Source organism: Carassius auratus, chromosome 19 (genome assembly GCF_003368295.1).
Source record: "Carassius auratus strain Wakin chromosome 19, ASM336829v1, whole genome shotgun sequence".
Lineage (NCBI taxonomy): Eukaryota > Metazoa > Chordata > Actinopteri > Cypriniformes > Cyprinidae > Carassius > Carassius auratus.
In genome coordinates this window covers 436,330-453,567 of record NC_039261.1, presented here as the reverse complement: position 1 = coordinate 453,567, position 17,238 = coordinate 436,330, and positions in this window count along the sequence as shown.

The following is a 17,238-nucleotide window of genomic DNA, read 5'->3' as shown; positions in this document are numbered from 1 at the left end:
GCGACCAGTACACACGAGTGAGTGGGCCACACCAATTGTGCCCGTCATAATTTTAAGGTGACTGTGAATCCGGTTCTGACCCCAGAGCAGTATCCACTGCCTCATATTGAGGATCTTCTTACCATTGTGACTAAGGGGATGTACCAATATCAGCGGCTTCCTTTTGGGATACCTCGGCGCTGGCCCTGTTCCAAAGAGCAATGGACCAGATTCTCAGTGGGCTGACCAGGGTGCAGTGTTACCTTGATGAGGCTGAACACTTGAGTAACCTAGAAGCCACCTTGCAGAGACTGCAAAGTTTTGGACTGAGAGTCAGGAAGGACAATTGTGAGTTTGTCTGCCCTTCTGTTGAGTATTTTGGCCACATGATTGATAGTTCGGGACTTCATAAGGCACCCTCGAAAGTAAAGGCAATAGTGGAAGCGCCATCTCCACAAAACGTCAGTCAGTTTCTATCTTTTTTGGGGTTGTTGACTTATTATGCAAAATTTGTGCCGAATTTAGCTAACAGACTGAAACCGTTGCACCAGCTACTGAACAAATCCAAAAAGTTGGAATGGACTAAACCATGTGAAGAATCTTTTAATGAGGTGAAAACAGCCTTAGCCCAGTCTGAAGCTCTCAGTCATTTCAACCCCGCTCTGCCAGTGCAGCTGGCATGTGACGCATCGCCCTATGGCGTTGGGGCGGTGGTGTCACACATCATGCCATCGGGTGAGGAAAAACCCATCGCTTTTGCATTACGAACTTTGAGCAAGGCAGAATCTAACTATGCCCAAATTGAACGTGAGGCACTTGCTATTGTCTTTGGGGTGAAGAAATTTCATAAATTCTTGTTTGGTAGAAGATTTACACTCTTAACTGATCACAGACCTCTCACCTCCATCTTTGGCCCACATTCAGGTATTCTTTCACTTGCTGCCACAAGAATGCAGCATTGGGCCCTTCTTCTGTCTGCGCATCAGTATGATATCAAGTACAGAAGATTGGAACATCATGCTAATGCTGACGGGCTCTCCCGACTGCCATTGCCTACTACACATCCAGAACCAGCAAATGCAGAAATTTTCTACTTCAAAGAGGTAGACAATGGGCTAGGTGCACAAGATGGTGCCGGTGAGCTTCAGCAACGCGAGTGTGTGCATACTTATTTCCGGTGTTGCGACGCTCGCATTGACTGTAACGGAAACTTACATACGAAACTTGGCTAGATGTATATAATTAATGATTTTCAAATTAAACAGCCGATAGTGGTATATCAAAAACATGGGGAAACATCCTCCCTATATTTTGCGCACCTCTGAGTGAAAATTCATCAAGATACAACGCAGAGATTGCTTTATTCTTCTGTTGATTATGCGGATCAGCGTCAGGTCAGGTCCACAGGGATTTCTTCTCTCAAACACAAACCACTCAAATATGCAATACTTTTCATTTTCGTAGAGCTGGTTTTGTTCTGTTATGTAAGATAAATGTTTCTGACTGTCAAACAACACTCACAGAGATTTCTGATAAAGCATGTTTTATTAACTTTATTTGATAACATAATTTATAACTAACTAATACAATTAAACGTAATATAATTAAGGTAGGTTTGCCTTAAATAAAAGATCGCTGTTTGCATTCATGTGTGTTTTTATCTGTTTATTTGTTTTGTGAAAGATCTGCAGCATAAATCATTATCTGTCTATGAGCAGCCATGTATATTGTTATTGTTGTGCATTAATTATCAGATTAAACAGATATTAAAATTAATCACGTATTTTTTACTGTGTAAAATAATAAAATATGTTGTGAAAATAACGATGAAACAGACTGATGTATGTGTACAATTGAGAAATGGGTACTTCTGAACATAAATCGCAGCCCTTGTCTCACAAGGTAAATATTTAATATAAAAAAAATATAATAATAATGCAAAAAATTTCGAGAGATAAGTAATTTGTGCATTTACATATTTGGTCAGATAAAATACATGATATAGCTGTGTATACACACCATGAGATCAACTTTAATTTCGTGAACAGTAGTGAACATTTGTGTATTTAATTCATTCACCAGACAATCCCCTGGCTCAGTTAACATTTATAGTATAGTAATAATAGCAGTGTATATCTTATTTGCATATGAAGTGATATTATAAATCATGTAAACATATAGAAGGTAATATTTGGACTTCTCTGGTTCTCTGCACTGACTTTAAGCACAACAGGAAATATCTACGCACACACTCGCAAGACCGGAAATCCAAGATGGCGGAGATATGCAACTAGCCCATTCCCCTGTATCGGCAGCTCAGGTAAAAAAGCACACACGTACTGACCCAGTGATGTCCAAGGTTTTGGACCTTGTGCTCAGAGGGGATGTGGGAGAAATGTCTCCACTCCTAAGGCCTTATGTGATCAGGAGAAATGAGCTTACAGTTGAATCTGGATGTCTACTGTGGGGCTCAAGGGTCAATATTCCACCACCATTGAGACAACGAGTACTGGAGGAACTTCATTCTGGACACTGTGGAGTTGTTCGGATGAAGGAGATTGCCCGTAGCTACCTTTGGTGGCCAGGTGTGGACTCTGAGATTGAAGAAAAAGCAAAAATGTGCCCCGTTACACCCCTGACAATGGCCCGAGGAACCATGGCTGCGAGTCCATATTGATTTTGCAAGACCATTGGAAGACCATATCTTTTTAGTTCTTCTTGATGCCCACAGCAAATGGCCAGAGGTTGAGGTAATGAAATGCATATCATCAATGAAAACTGTGGAAGCCCTTCGTACAATTTTTGGTTTGGCTTGCCACAACAACTTGTCAGTGACAATGGGCCTCAACTGGTCTCGGAGGAGTTCGAGGCTTTTATGAAGGCAAACGGTATTCAACACATTCGATCAGCACCATATCACCCGTCCGCTAACGGTCTTGCTGAGCGGTTTGTCCAGACAATGAAGCAAGCTCTTAAGTCGACACAGGGTAAAGGATCGTTGAATCAACGCCTTAACACTTTTCTACTTTCTTACAGAAACACCCCACATGCCAGCACCAAAGTGTCTCCTGCCACCGCTGTGTTCAAAAGACAACTTCGCACATGTCTGGATTTGTTGAAACCCCTGAAAACAAAACAGACGATTCAAGCACAACAACACCTTTAAATGGAACGGCGTCTAAAAGCAAAACATCGTTGTTTCAGACCTGGAGACAAAGTGCTAGCTCGTAACTATGGGAAAGGTGTCAAATGGCTACCAGCTGTAGTGATTGCACAAACAGGACCAGTGTCTTACACGGTTGAACTGGCTAATGGTCATCTCATCTGGAAAAGGCATGTAGACCAGTTATTAGCTGCACATTCATGTGACAACTTGGGAGAACAGGGGACGATAGATCCTTACCTGGAAATTGCTTCAGAATACCATGATCTGTCTGAGAATTCTTCCACACCAACCCTCGGGAATGCACAGACTGAGACTCTACCAAGTCAGGCGAAAGAGACTGTTCCTGGTACAAGTCAGTCAGTGCCCTTGTCAAACCAAACCCATGCGAAAGAGACTGCCGTTCGGCCATATCCAAATAGACTGACACTCTAGTTAGTGACAAGCCCACAACAATGGGGCAGAATAATCCCCAGGGTTATGTCCGGGAATAGAGGTAGTCTACCCTCTTTCTCTAGTTCGTTTAAAAAGAAAAAAAAGAAAAAAAAAAGATCCTTCTGGATATTGTATGCATCTGATGTTAAGAGAAAATGTTCCAGTTGAAGTAATGTTTTTTTTTTCTCTACTACAAATTTAGGAGGGAGGAATATGTTGTGTATTTACGAAATGCAAAGTGACCTTTCTGTGTTTCCTTATACCCTCCTACATTACATGATTATTCTACATCAACACTGTAGATTTTGAGTGTTGAAATAAACGGCAATCACTGGTTTACGTTCACTCCTGCATCTCGTGTATATATCTATAAAATATAAGAATATATAAAACAAAGTCACTGAGTTAATGGATTGAGCTAGCTCCCCACTAAATGAATCCAAGATCATGGATGATCAAATGGCCAGGAGTCATGGGTCTTCAACAAGACAAAACTTTGCTAATAAAAGGTGCAACAAAACAAGAGAAGCTGTGCTTCCAAAAAACAGTACAAAGAAAAATAGACACAAGGGTCCAAAGACTTAAACTCAAACTTTAACAGACGTAGCTTGCAACAGGTAACATAGGCTCAAGACTGAACAATAAGGCATGGCACAAACACACTTAAATAGGGCAAGACACAAGTGTGATGCTTCAGGCATAATGAGTGGTAGTGTTCAGCAGGAGTCTGGTGAGAAACGCCACCTGCCGACCAGGAGGAAAACAGCAGTCCAGTTAAGGATTCCTTACACACAGATTAAAGTGCAAAATAACTATAAAGACCCGTAGGTATCATTTTACAATAAGACCTAATTGTTTTAACCGTTGACATTCACAATAAGCAATAACTACATTTGCTACAGAAGTTATTTATCTTTGTTAAAAAAAGTCTTAGTTCATGTTAGCTCACTAATAATACAGTTGCAACTTTAGATTTTAACAACGTGTTATTAAATATTGAAATACATAAGATTAATGAATGTTCAGAATAATTTTTCATTGCCAGTTTAGGTTTACTAATGAATTAACTAATGTTAACTAATGAAACTCTAATGTGAAGTGTGAATTAAACACTTTCAAACAATATCTAGGGCAAGTTGTAGTCCAGATTAAAATGAAAAAAAAAGGTTGAAAATAAATAGTCTATTAAGTCTAAATATTTAAGTATTTGGCACTGTGATGGACATCATAGCGAATACACAAATCTGAATGGCTATTTAAAATTATTTAAATATGTTTTAGAAAGTAGTGCAACTGCTTTATTTTATTGGGTTTCAGGGAAAGACTGCATTTTCTGCAGTTTAGTGCCATCTGCTGTCAGAGAGTGAATGTGCTTTCATTCAGCTCCTCTCATGTGTTTCTCCATGTGCTTTCCATATGGCGTTATTTTTTAGTCAAAAGTTATGAGCGTTTAAGACATGCTCACGAGCACATTATGTTATTTCACACGCGCAAAAATGAACCTTCAGCTGACATGATAAAAGTACTCGCGCACAAATTCAACAAACGAGAGGTGTACATGTAGCTGCGAGCGAGCGCCTGGCATACTCGCATAGGTTAACTCTGCTTGTGCAGTGGAATCCTGCTCGCGCGCAGCGGGCTTCTGCTCGCGGAGTGCTGTTTTGCTCGCGCAGTGGATTTCTGCTCGCTCAGCTGATTTCTGCTCGCTCGAGTCTACATGACTTTTGACAATTTGGGGGCGGAAACCAAGGAGGGCACTGACCCTCTTATGATTGGTCACTTTCACACAGGGACATCCTTGTACCTTGATTGACAGCTCTCATTACAGGAAGCACGGAGTTGGGTTAAGTTACCACCGAAGAAGAGTGGGAATGAATTAGAATGAGTTTTCTAATATACATTAAATGTCTGTGCACGTATAAAATGCTGCGCAGATCATAGATAAATCAGTTACCATCGATGTATATACACTCTAGAAACGGTTGGGTCATTTTGTTGGGTTATTTTATTTCTTTTTAAACACTTTTGGGTAGTTTCAAATTTACCAAGTGTTGGGTTAAACCTGCTGGGTTGTGTCGCTGGGTTGTTTCAGGTCAGCGCTGGGTTATTTAACGAATTATGAACAGTTTACCTCAAACGGCAACCTACGTAACGTTACTCACATAATCGTGCTAAGGTATCTAAGACGACAGATTAATACAGTTTTATTAAGTTTCAGACAGTGACGAATGGCTGAAATATGCGAATATCTGTTAAAATAGAGGAGTTGTTTCTGACACTGAAAAGCGAATTTAACATTTAAGTGAGTCAAATGAGTTCAAATAAGTGAATACGACTATCTGCTCTAATGTAAACGCCTGCAGTTGTCCATATCAACATGTAAATCATACAAATTACGTACAATATAGTCAGACCGCAGGTCTAAAAGAACCGACGATCCGGTTCAAATAAACCGAACACCGGTTCAGTAATTCGTCAGAATCGACGTCTCAGGGCATTTCAAAGTGGCGCACGCACAGTGGACATAGGCCGAGTTAGTGAGGTGATTCTTCTTCTTCTTCTTCTTTTTTTTAAATTGAAGACTTTTAAGTGTGCATTACCGCCACCTTCTGAAATGGAGTGTGGATAAAGTGAGGTGATTTAATGCTTGTGTGGTTTATAAAGACTTTTTACATACAAGTTATAATTCAAAATGGTGTTCTTTCCTTTCAGAAAAGCACATGGATACACTTGTGAGAGAAAAACTCTTCGAGCTCAGTCTTATTGAGGCGTCTAATGGTAAGTTCTTGTTTATTATACATTTTACATAATTGTTTGTCTGTTATAATCAACTAACTTTAACCCTCACTTAACTTAAACGCACATACATTTTTATTTTGTGCATAAAGCTGCACTTTATGTAACTTTATGTTCAGATTACATCATTTTTGAGCGTAAACTTCATATACCCATTTTCCAGATCGTGTTTTTTACTTGTCCTTATCACTTTGGTACACCTATAAGTGTATATGGACTGTTTTAAAGCTGGAGAGTAACCCAGTACCTGCGTGACTTGTCATAGAAATGTCTGCATGCGCGCATTCAGTGTGATCTCCCTCACTGTGCCAGTGACTGTGTGTTTGATAAAGCCAGGATATTAACATAAAACTGTGATTTATAATGACTGGAACATCCCATTAATTAGAGAGTTTGAAAGCACACCTTTCAGCCAACCACTAGAGCATATTCTGCTTCTGTAGACCAACTCATAGGTGAATTTAATTCATAAACATGATGGACTCAATTTCATGATGCACTTCACACAGTTAATTGAACTGAATCACTGTTATTAACAGTTAACAAATTAAAACACTTTGTATTTTCTTTTACTTTATCTTATAGGTTGGAACAAACATGGAATTCTTTAACCGAGCAGAGTCCACAAAACCCCATACAATTGTTGTGGCGATTTAAAAATGCCAGCAGATCTCTTAGGCATTGATCATAATTAAAGGACAGGTAAGGATATTCTCGACTATTATCAAAAGGAATTGCAAATTGTATATTTAATTGCATTTTTCCACATGTGGACGCACACATTGTGACAGTCCAAACGCAATAGAAACGCATTTGAATTTCAGATGCATTACACAGAACGCTGTCAATTTGTGTCAAGGGTGGGACTATGAGGCATGTTTGTATTGGGAGATATTTTGTAGTTTTTACCCCAAATCTCTCACTGTTTCCACTCTGATGCACGTCAGCAAAGCAACATTGCAGTTCTACTCTGATTTATCTATTTGCATCTTAACCTATATTTTATTCATCAGGTGAAAAGCATTTTTCACAATTGTCTTTGAGTGACATCGCCTCCCAATACAAACACTCTCCATAGTATGGTCCCACCTCTGACAAAAATTGACAGCTTTCAATGTGAGGTATTGGAAACTCAGATGCTAAAGTAATTGCAATTCCATTTGAGTTTTGGCAGGTAACGTGCCACCAGATCCAGTCTGTATCCAGATCAGAGGGTCACTGCAGTCACCCGGATCCAGTACGTATCCAGATCAGACGGTGGATCAGCTCCTAGAAAGGACCTCTACTGCCCTGAAAGAAAGTGGAGACCAGGACAACTAGAGCCCCAGATACAGATCCCCTGTAAAGACCTTGTCTCAGAGGAGCACCAGGACAAGACCACAGGAAACAGATGATTCTTCTGCACAATCTGACTTTGCTGCAGCCTGGAATTGAACTACTGGTTTCGTCTGGTCAGAGGAGAACTGACCCCCCAACTGAGCCTGGTTTCTCCCAAGGTTTTTTTCTCCATTCTGTCACCGATGGAGTTTTGGTTCCTTGGTTTTCCTTAGTTGGAGACAATTAATATCAAGCGATATCATTGACTTGATTGCACAGAGGGACGATACATCACTGAATCAATGATGAACTGACTTTAACTGAAAATTGAGTGTTTACTGTTTGTCCCTATGCATTATTACACACTATTTTCCTATTTAATATTGTAAAGCTGCTATGATGCAGTATTTGTTTAATATGACAGGCTTATTAGTCATAATAAATGGAAAATACAGCTGCAAACAGACTTTGCTTTTCCACTTGAAATTTGGCAGTCCCTGTGCATTCATGAAAACTGAAACAGTAATTTTTGTTCAGTGTTTTTGAAACAGTGTTTTTGTTTAAGATTGTTTCTGGCTTGTCACAATGTGTCACATGTGGAAAACGCAATTGATAATATAATTTGCTATTCCTTTTGAAAATTGTCCTTCCATAGACAGGCTCTATAACAGAGTATACTGCTCTCAGGTGTAGATCTTTGCTTCAAATCTTAAGTGTTTGACAATAGTACACCCCAAAATGAAAATTGTCATTAATTATTCACCCTGGTCTGAAAGCTCTCGAAATTCATCGAAAATATCTTAACTTGTGTTCTGAAGATGAACGAAGGTCTTACGGGTTCATAACGACATGATATAAATTTATAATATACATTTTAGGACATCTTTAAATGATTTTACATTTAAATGTAAAAAAAATTAATTTTCAATGTCATTTCACTGTGTATTTAAATAGCTAAACATGTAAAAATGTAATAGTTAAAACAGCTTGACACCGGTCATTCAGAAATAATTTTCTTATTTATTGCAACTGTATTTTTTATTTTTTTTTTGGATTTGCTGGAAACAAAAAAATAAAAAGGGGAAATTGCATGTTGTTTGTCATTGGTACAAATTTGTGAATGTCAGATTCCATTAAAATTATTTTTAACAGTCTAAATAACCAGTATTCTTCATTATTTATTAATCCATGATTGCTTTGTTAAGCAAAAGTGAAATTATGAGAATAACCCAGCAAGAATAACCCAGAATCATAAAAATGCAAACACACAAAGGTTAAAAATTGCAATCTTGGGTTTTCTCAATAACCCAGCATGCTGTTCTGTCTAATATTTACCCAGCCCTGGGTTGCCAATTGGGTTATTTTTAACTCAGCCATTTTTAGAGTGTATTAGCGAACGATGAAGCCTACGTTTTGTTAAGAAAGTTAACATTAACGTTACATATTTCCTAAATTAATCATAACATAATTGATTTCACATGTACTTTTACATGTGAAAACAATTATGTTATGATTCAGTTAGCCTAAAGTTAGTTGTCTAGGAAGCAGTTTTTAAAGATTAAAAGTTTTAAAATGAGTGTCTGGCGATCAGCATCACAAGTGTTTACTAAGGCGTTACTTAGTTACGTTACTTGTTGCTCAAAAATATGTAACGTCAATGTTAACTTACTTAACAAAATGTAGGCTTCATCGTTTGCAAATATATACATCGATGGTAACTGATTTAACTATGATCTGTGCAGCATTTTATACGTGCAGAGACATTTAATGTATATTAGAAAACTCATTCTAATTCATTCCCACTCTTCTTCGGTGGTAACTTAACCCAACTCCGTGCTTCCTGTAATGAGAGCTGTCAATCAAGGCACAAGGATGTCCCTGTGTGAAAGTGACCAATCATAAGAGGGTCAGTGCCCTCCTTGGTTTCCGCCCCCAAATTGTGAAAAGTCATGTAGACTCGAGCGAGCAGAAATCAGCTGAGCGAGCAGAAATCCACTGCGCGAGCAAAACAGCACTCCGCGAGCAGAAGCCCGCTGCGCACGAGCAGGATTCCACTTCACAAGCAGAGTTAACCTATGCGAGTATGCCAGGCGCTCGCTCGCAGCTACATGTACACCTCTCGGTTGTTGAATTTGTGCGCGAGTACTTTTATAATGCCAGCTGAAGGTTCATTTTTGCGCGTGTGAAATAACATAATGTGCTCGTTAGCATCTCTTACACGCTCATAACTTTTGACTAAAATATAACGCCATATTTCCATGCCTGTTAGTTTACATCAGAGCACACACTCTTTCAAGCAGCATACAAAGGCAATCATAAGTAGCACAGGTATATTTGTACCGATAATCAACAATCCATTACACAAATTACAACTTACACACATTTACAAATTTGCCTCAAAAATAAAAGAATTGCAAACACAATGCAAAATGCCTCACATCTCTTGAAAACTGAAGCACTGCATTCAAAATATCACAAACACATCTCAAAAGCAAACATTTGCAAACACCTTTGCCATAATGTGAATTCCTGTTAGATATGTGTGCATTGCACAGATAATTGTATGGAACCTGAATATCAGTCTCATTGTAAGCAAAGCCCACCAGAGACAGCTGAGTTGAGGATATTTGGGTTTAGTCAGAATGGCATTACTCTTTTCTACCGAGGCACCGTAGAAGGTGTGCTGACCTTCTCTATTGTGTCCTGGTACAGTAATGCTACCAGTCAGGGTAAGCAACAGCTAAAGAAATTAGTGAGAAGAACCATTGCCTCGCACTATGACTCCAAAATTATTAAGAAGGTGAAAAAAACATCATCACTGACCCCTATCAGCCAGCCCATTACTTGTTCATGTTACTGCCCTCAGGGAAGAGGTACAGAAGCATCATCAGTAGAACATCACGCTTCAGAGATAGTACCCCCAAGCCATACGTTATTTAAACATGGTCTGCTGTTAGAACATTGAATGCTTATATTAAATTAAGTTCATGAACTAGTTGGATGTTTTCCACCCCACCAGTCCCTTTTACTTATGGACTGGTTCACAACCGGCTGACACACTTAATGTGTTATATGTGTTGTTCATGTCTGTGTATTGGTTGTTTTGGGGGGTATATGTGAGGTATATATTTTGGAATGTGTTGTTCTGTCAGTGTATTATCAGAGTTTGTATTAAGTTGTATGTATGATCATACCAAGACAAATTCCTATCAACCGTAATGTTGAAATGACTAAATAAATGTTGATCATGAACTTGAACTTGAATTGTGTGATGTGTTTTGTAAAAAGTGTTTTATGAAATTGTAAACTTAGTCAAAGGCCAAGAATTAGCATACGCTTTTGCAGATTTAGTGTGTGCTTCTGCTTGTCTGATTTCAAGAATTGTGTAAAAAGTAAAGATTGTGTTATATGAAGACATTTCGTACATTTCCTACTGTAAATATATCAAAACGTATTTTTTTTATTAGTAATAAAATTGCTAAGAACTTGCACATTAGGCTTTAGCTTGCACATAAATAGACAGAGCTTGGCATGATCTAAGGGCCACACACAGTTTAGCCATCATGAAACAAAAATATTCGACTGCTCAGTGCACAGTCTGACCAATAGTAATCAAGTATCCCAAACAGCCAAGCAATAGGAATAACTAAAGTATTGTTGGAGTAGAAAGCTTGGCTGACAAGGTTACCTCGAGATCCAACACTGTTTTCTGTTGACAGCTGAGGGATTCAGGTCTAAATGTGAGCTGGATTGTTATGAAAGGATATGGTAATTAAATAACAGTAAAGTGCAGATGAAAGCAGCATACTGCATCTGCCATGTGCCTTTTCCAGCACCGCTGTCACATTCAATCAATTACACTGCAGCATGGTGTCAGAAATCATTACAGCAAGAGGATGATGTTTTCATTCAAACAATCATTTCATTTAAACTTACACTTATGCTGACGGAGATCTAGAAAACACATTTTCTAATCTTACCGAGAATTAAATTTGAGGATGACAGTGTTTGTTCGGTTCGGTTGAACGGTTAGTGGAGTTCACGGACAGCATTTACAGGACTTACATCAGCAAAATGAATTCATTACTGACATAGAGGAATGTGTAATAAAATCTTACGCACTAAAAAATTCTTTATATATAATTTTCACTCTGTAAAAGAACACTTTAAATAAAGATTGTTCTGTGCGTCTTCATATGCAAAAACCTTTTGTTCCGATCTTCAGCTCGGACATGAATAATTCAGTCCCACTAATGAAGTGCACAACTATTTGACATTCAATTTCCACTGCACTGATTACACAGCTAAAACATGTTCATTAAGGAAACCTGGAAAAGGTTCCACACCTGCAGAAAAAATGACATGCATATGATTTTCCCCCATTAACTTCGTAGAAGTGATCAAAGCTATCATGCGACGTTGCATCACACAAGCAGCATGCATTTCTTTACTAGTGCTTTTATTAAGCTTTTGCACATAAAGCTCTATAAGCTTTCATTGAATGAAAATAGCAGCATGAGTATTGTGCTAAACATCTACTTTTCAGAAAAAGTAATGAGGGTTAAAATAATGTAGACTTCATTGAGTGGACTATTCCTTTAAATGCACATTCTCCAAAATCTGCTTTGTGATGCATTCTGACTGTCTGATGACAAACTGTACAACCAGACTGAATAATATTTTAGGAATGTTTTTATCCCAACATCATTATGTAATTATGAGGCTCTCATTAGACATGGCATGTTTATTTCAAGCTCTGATGGGGAGTTATAAAAGTGTGTCAAATTACTGTCTGGCAGTGAAGAAAAGTTTCAAATGGTGAATTTATGGGCTGTGAAATTGGCAGCCCAACTCGCGTCCCTTTTTAATAAAATGTGTGCCGTGTACAACTTTTCCTGCACGCTGAGCTGGAGGCAGCTGGATGTGAATAGAAGCAGGTGAATATCACACACGCACACACACACACACACACTATTAATGTGAGCGGAGAGGCGCAGATACATGTTGACACTTGCATGGCTGCTTCCAAACATTAGTCACAGAGATCTTCCATCAATTTGCCCTTCCACCAGCCTCTCAACACTTCTTCCCTATCGCTCTGGTAAACAGACACAGATTTTAAAGAACATAAATGCAACTTTAGCAACTTTAGCCATGGAAATTTGATTTCAAACTATGCTGCAGTTCATCAAAACTAATGAGAAATATACAGTAACACATACTGTACATTACGATGGAGTTTTGAGCAAGTGCACTGGAGGAGGAATCTGTCAGAAATTGTTGCTTGAACCATCATTTCCTGTCAGGTTTCCCTCCCTTACTGATCTGTTATACTTCAGGCTAGGTATTATTCAGAAATATAATTCAGTATTCACCAGTAACTGAATGAAACTTTTTTCGATGCCAATTTGATTAAATCTATTTTAACAAGATTACATTACAGTTTCTTGTTTTTACGCACTCAAGGACTCATCTCCTGAGCAACTGCACCAAGGAACAAAATGTAACCTATACAATAAATCAGTGCAGATAGCTTTCATACTGTTCAAATATTTTTCAATGCTAGATGAACAGTTTTAAGTCAGTATGTGATGCATACATCACAACTTTAAAGAATTTCAACTTTAAAGAAACCTGAAAAAAATATCATGGCTCCTAAAAAAATTTAAATAAATAAAATAACAATATATATATATATATATATATATATATATATATATATATATATATATATATATATATATATATATATATATATATATATATGTTTTTAATTGTTTAGTTTTTTTTTAACAAAATGGTAATAATAAATGTTTCTTGACCATCAAATCATCATATATAAATAATAAAAGTGTTTTACAGTTTTTAATCAAAAAGTGCTGCCATGTTGAGCATAAGAGACTTCTTCCAAAAACATGAACAAATCTTGAAAACTCAGATTAAGTAGTTTTTTAAATAAACAAACACAAGAAAGCTTTTGAAAGATGTTACAAAACTTACACTCTTAAAGGGGTCATATGATGTTTTTTTTTTTTATATCATTATTTAGTGTATTTAGTGTAAAGGAATATGTTGACATGCTTTAATGTAAAAAAACTCATTATTTTTCAAATACTGTACATTATTTTAGGTCCTCTATGCCCCGCCTCTTTTCTACAAAGTCCCTCCTTCAGACAAGAACAGTCTGCTCTGATTGGTCGAACACCGCAAGCATTGTTGGAAATATAATGCCCCTTTCCATAATCACGAGCGTCATCTTTAAAAAAAAAATTTAAAGACAGTTTATTAATGTCCTTAGTTTTACCATCAGTTCAAGCTTGAAAGAGTAACGTGACAGACATGGTGATGAAGCTCGTATGTGTTTGCAGTACACAAGACGCGGAGGGTTAAGACAGCTGACTCCTCTGTGTGACCCCCCCCCCCCCCACACACACACACACACGAAGCACAAAACTCTGCATTTGAATAGTCAATAAAATATACTTAAACTAATAACAAAACATACATACAAACAGTCACTGATTCAGAAGCGCCAGATTGTCGGAGCAAAGTCAGAATTACCTCCTCTCCTAGTTTCACGAAACGGTCGTCCATAAAATGCATTGCTGTTCTGTTGTAAGTAATTTTAAAGATTCCTAAATGCATCTACTTTCAGAAGAACAAATAATGCTTTTGTTTTCTCTTTGATACACACAGCATCTCCCTGACATGACTGCTGCAACACTAACTGTGTTACTGAAACCACGCCTTCATCTCTTTGCGTGAACATTTGGGCGGCATTTAGCAAATATTTCCACAGTGATGTAGACATGTGGGGGCGTGTTTGATTGAGCTGTTTTAGAGGGTCGTGACAGAGTCTTAACTTTGATAAAGAATATCTCTTTGGGTTTGAGACTTTAGTCTTTGCAACTTTACAGATCTTCTTTATGCACCAAGAGCTTGTAACACTCCAAAGAGAAAGGAAACATTTAAATCACATCATATGTCACCTTTAACTTACACTCACAGAAAAATCCCACTGATTCATACCTAGTGACCGTGACGTCAGAGAGACTTGGGGTAGGATGTTTTGCCAGAGTTATATTCTTAAAAAATAATTAAAAAAAAAAACACTTGTCACTTTAAGACTAGCGCTCTATTCATTTGCTGCTTGTTTTCTTTAAAAAAGAAAACTTACTAGTATTCTATCTGTTTTTATTATTTAGCATACCATTAACAAAAGCAAAAAAAGACCTCTAACACTTACTTGCTCTATTCTTTTTCTATTCTGTTTTCTTTTTATTTATTATTTAAAAGCCCTTGCTATGTGTACTGCATTAAACTAACTGACACTTGTTATAGCACTTATATATCATTGCTCTTTTGTTGATTTTGATAGCTTTTATTGTCCTCATTTGTCCTCATCAGTCACTTTGTATAAAAGCATCTGCTAAATGACTAAATACCTTTCACGTTGAAACCCCATCACTTACCTGTTTCTGTTTCCTATGCAGACCCGGACCCTGGTGACGAAACCCTATTACCATCCATCAACACGGAGCCTATCTACACGGTTAAGGAAATCCTAGCCTCCCGGCGTCGTTGGGTTGGGTGTGTTGTGTCAGGGATCGGGCAGACCCGGTCCCAGCCAATCATCAGTGCTCACACTCCCCTGAATAATACCCAGATAGCAAGCAGTTTCGGCCTAGATCTGGCCCACATCTGGCCTTCATGGACTTCACCCAGGCCAAATGTGGGCCGGATCTGGGCCGAAACTGCTTGATGTCTGGGTAATCACCAGCACCTGATCTCCATTACCCCGGCACTATAAGTCACCCTCTGAAACTGTCTCCAACTCACCGCATCTTCTCGACAAAGCACCAGTCGTAAAGAATACTCATATTTGGCAGTTAACCTGTGTGTCTTTGTTCTCTTGTCTCCAGAACTCTCGTGGCACTACCAATGCTCCTATAGACCTCGTTACCTCCTGAGTGCTCATGTGATTCTCGGACATTGTTCTCCCACTGCAAAGTAAAGAGACAAGTGTTGATATTCACGTATTGGGTGGCATTGACGTCCTGACACAGAACAAACTCACCTGGCTGAAATGCTATTTCATGCATACTGAGTTTTTTACACTGTTAAAGAGTTGGATTCCCATGCTAAACATGGACAAAGTTTCAAAAATTAAGTTTTAAACTTAATTAACTTGAACTTTTTTTTCGAGTATGGCTCTGTGTGACGTTAGATGGAGTGGCATTTCCTTATATGGAAGAGCGCGTGCTCCCGTACAGCGAGGCTGAGCACAGACATTTCACTGATCAGAGCGATTCACTGATCAGAGCGAAAGACCGAATTGTCACAAAAGACGTGTGTTTTTGGTTGCCAGGGCAAGACAACCCTACACAGATTACCAAAAAAAAAAAAAAAAAAAAAACATCAAGGGACCAGTGGATGGAGTTTATTTTTACAGAGCATCAACGGAGTTATGCAAGTGTTTGTGTTTGTTCCCTGCATTTCGAAGATGCTTGTTTTACAAACAAGGCCCAGTTTGATGCCGGATTTGCACATCGTTTATTTCTTAAAGATAATGCAGTCCCAACGAAAAAGGGTCACGATAGTGTGTTGGAAACGCAGGCGGTGAGTAAAACTGCTTAAAATATCTCTGTGTTGTTAACTTAGCTATCGGCGCGTTAGCACATCAAGTAAACCTTGTACACCTTTAAAGAAAAAAAAAAAGACGACATAAAGTGGAATTTAGTCATTTTCCAAAACCGCTAAGTGTAACAGAGGCCAGCGAGTAGTCCTGTGCAGGTAAACCTCCCCTATATCAAGAGATGCACTAGTAACAGACGCTAGTGGCTGTAGCCATTTAGCCTCCTTGTTAGAGGAGACCCGGGTTCGAGCCCGAGGAGCGTCAGAAAGGACCCGGGAGAGAGGGGTTACATAAGCAAATATATCCAGTTTCAATACATACCACATAGAGACGCTGTTGTAGTGGTTGCTGCTGCTGCTCTCGTTCAGTTTCAGCCTCGAGATCTGATTCTGGATCATAAATAAACGGCTGAATCTGACTGTTAGCCATGGTTTGTTTTGGATGATGTTTTTTTCTCACGGTAATGTCACAGCTTCCACATGCTCTCAAAGCGAAAGCCTATTCGTGCTTGTGATTCTTTAGCTCCGCCCACACGTCACGCCTCCAGCCGGTCGTGTTTTTCAGAAAAAAATCGGTACAGACTATCTTTCTCTTATGAATATAATAAAACTAAAGACTTTTTGGAGTTATGAAGGATGCAGTACTGCTCTATAGGTATTCAAGATTAACAGGATATTGAGTGAAAAACGAGCATTTCACCCCCCCTTTAAAGACCAAACACACACACACACACACACACACACACACACACACATCTAAGGTCATTGAAGTCCACAGGTTATTATTAGTTATAAGTGATAGAATCAAATAATATACTAATTGCATCTATAGTATTCAAAAACTAAAAGAAAAAAGCAGCTGTTTCAACATAGGCCTAGGCCTAGATAACAACAAGAAAGTATTCTTAGTCAGC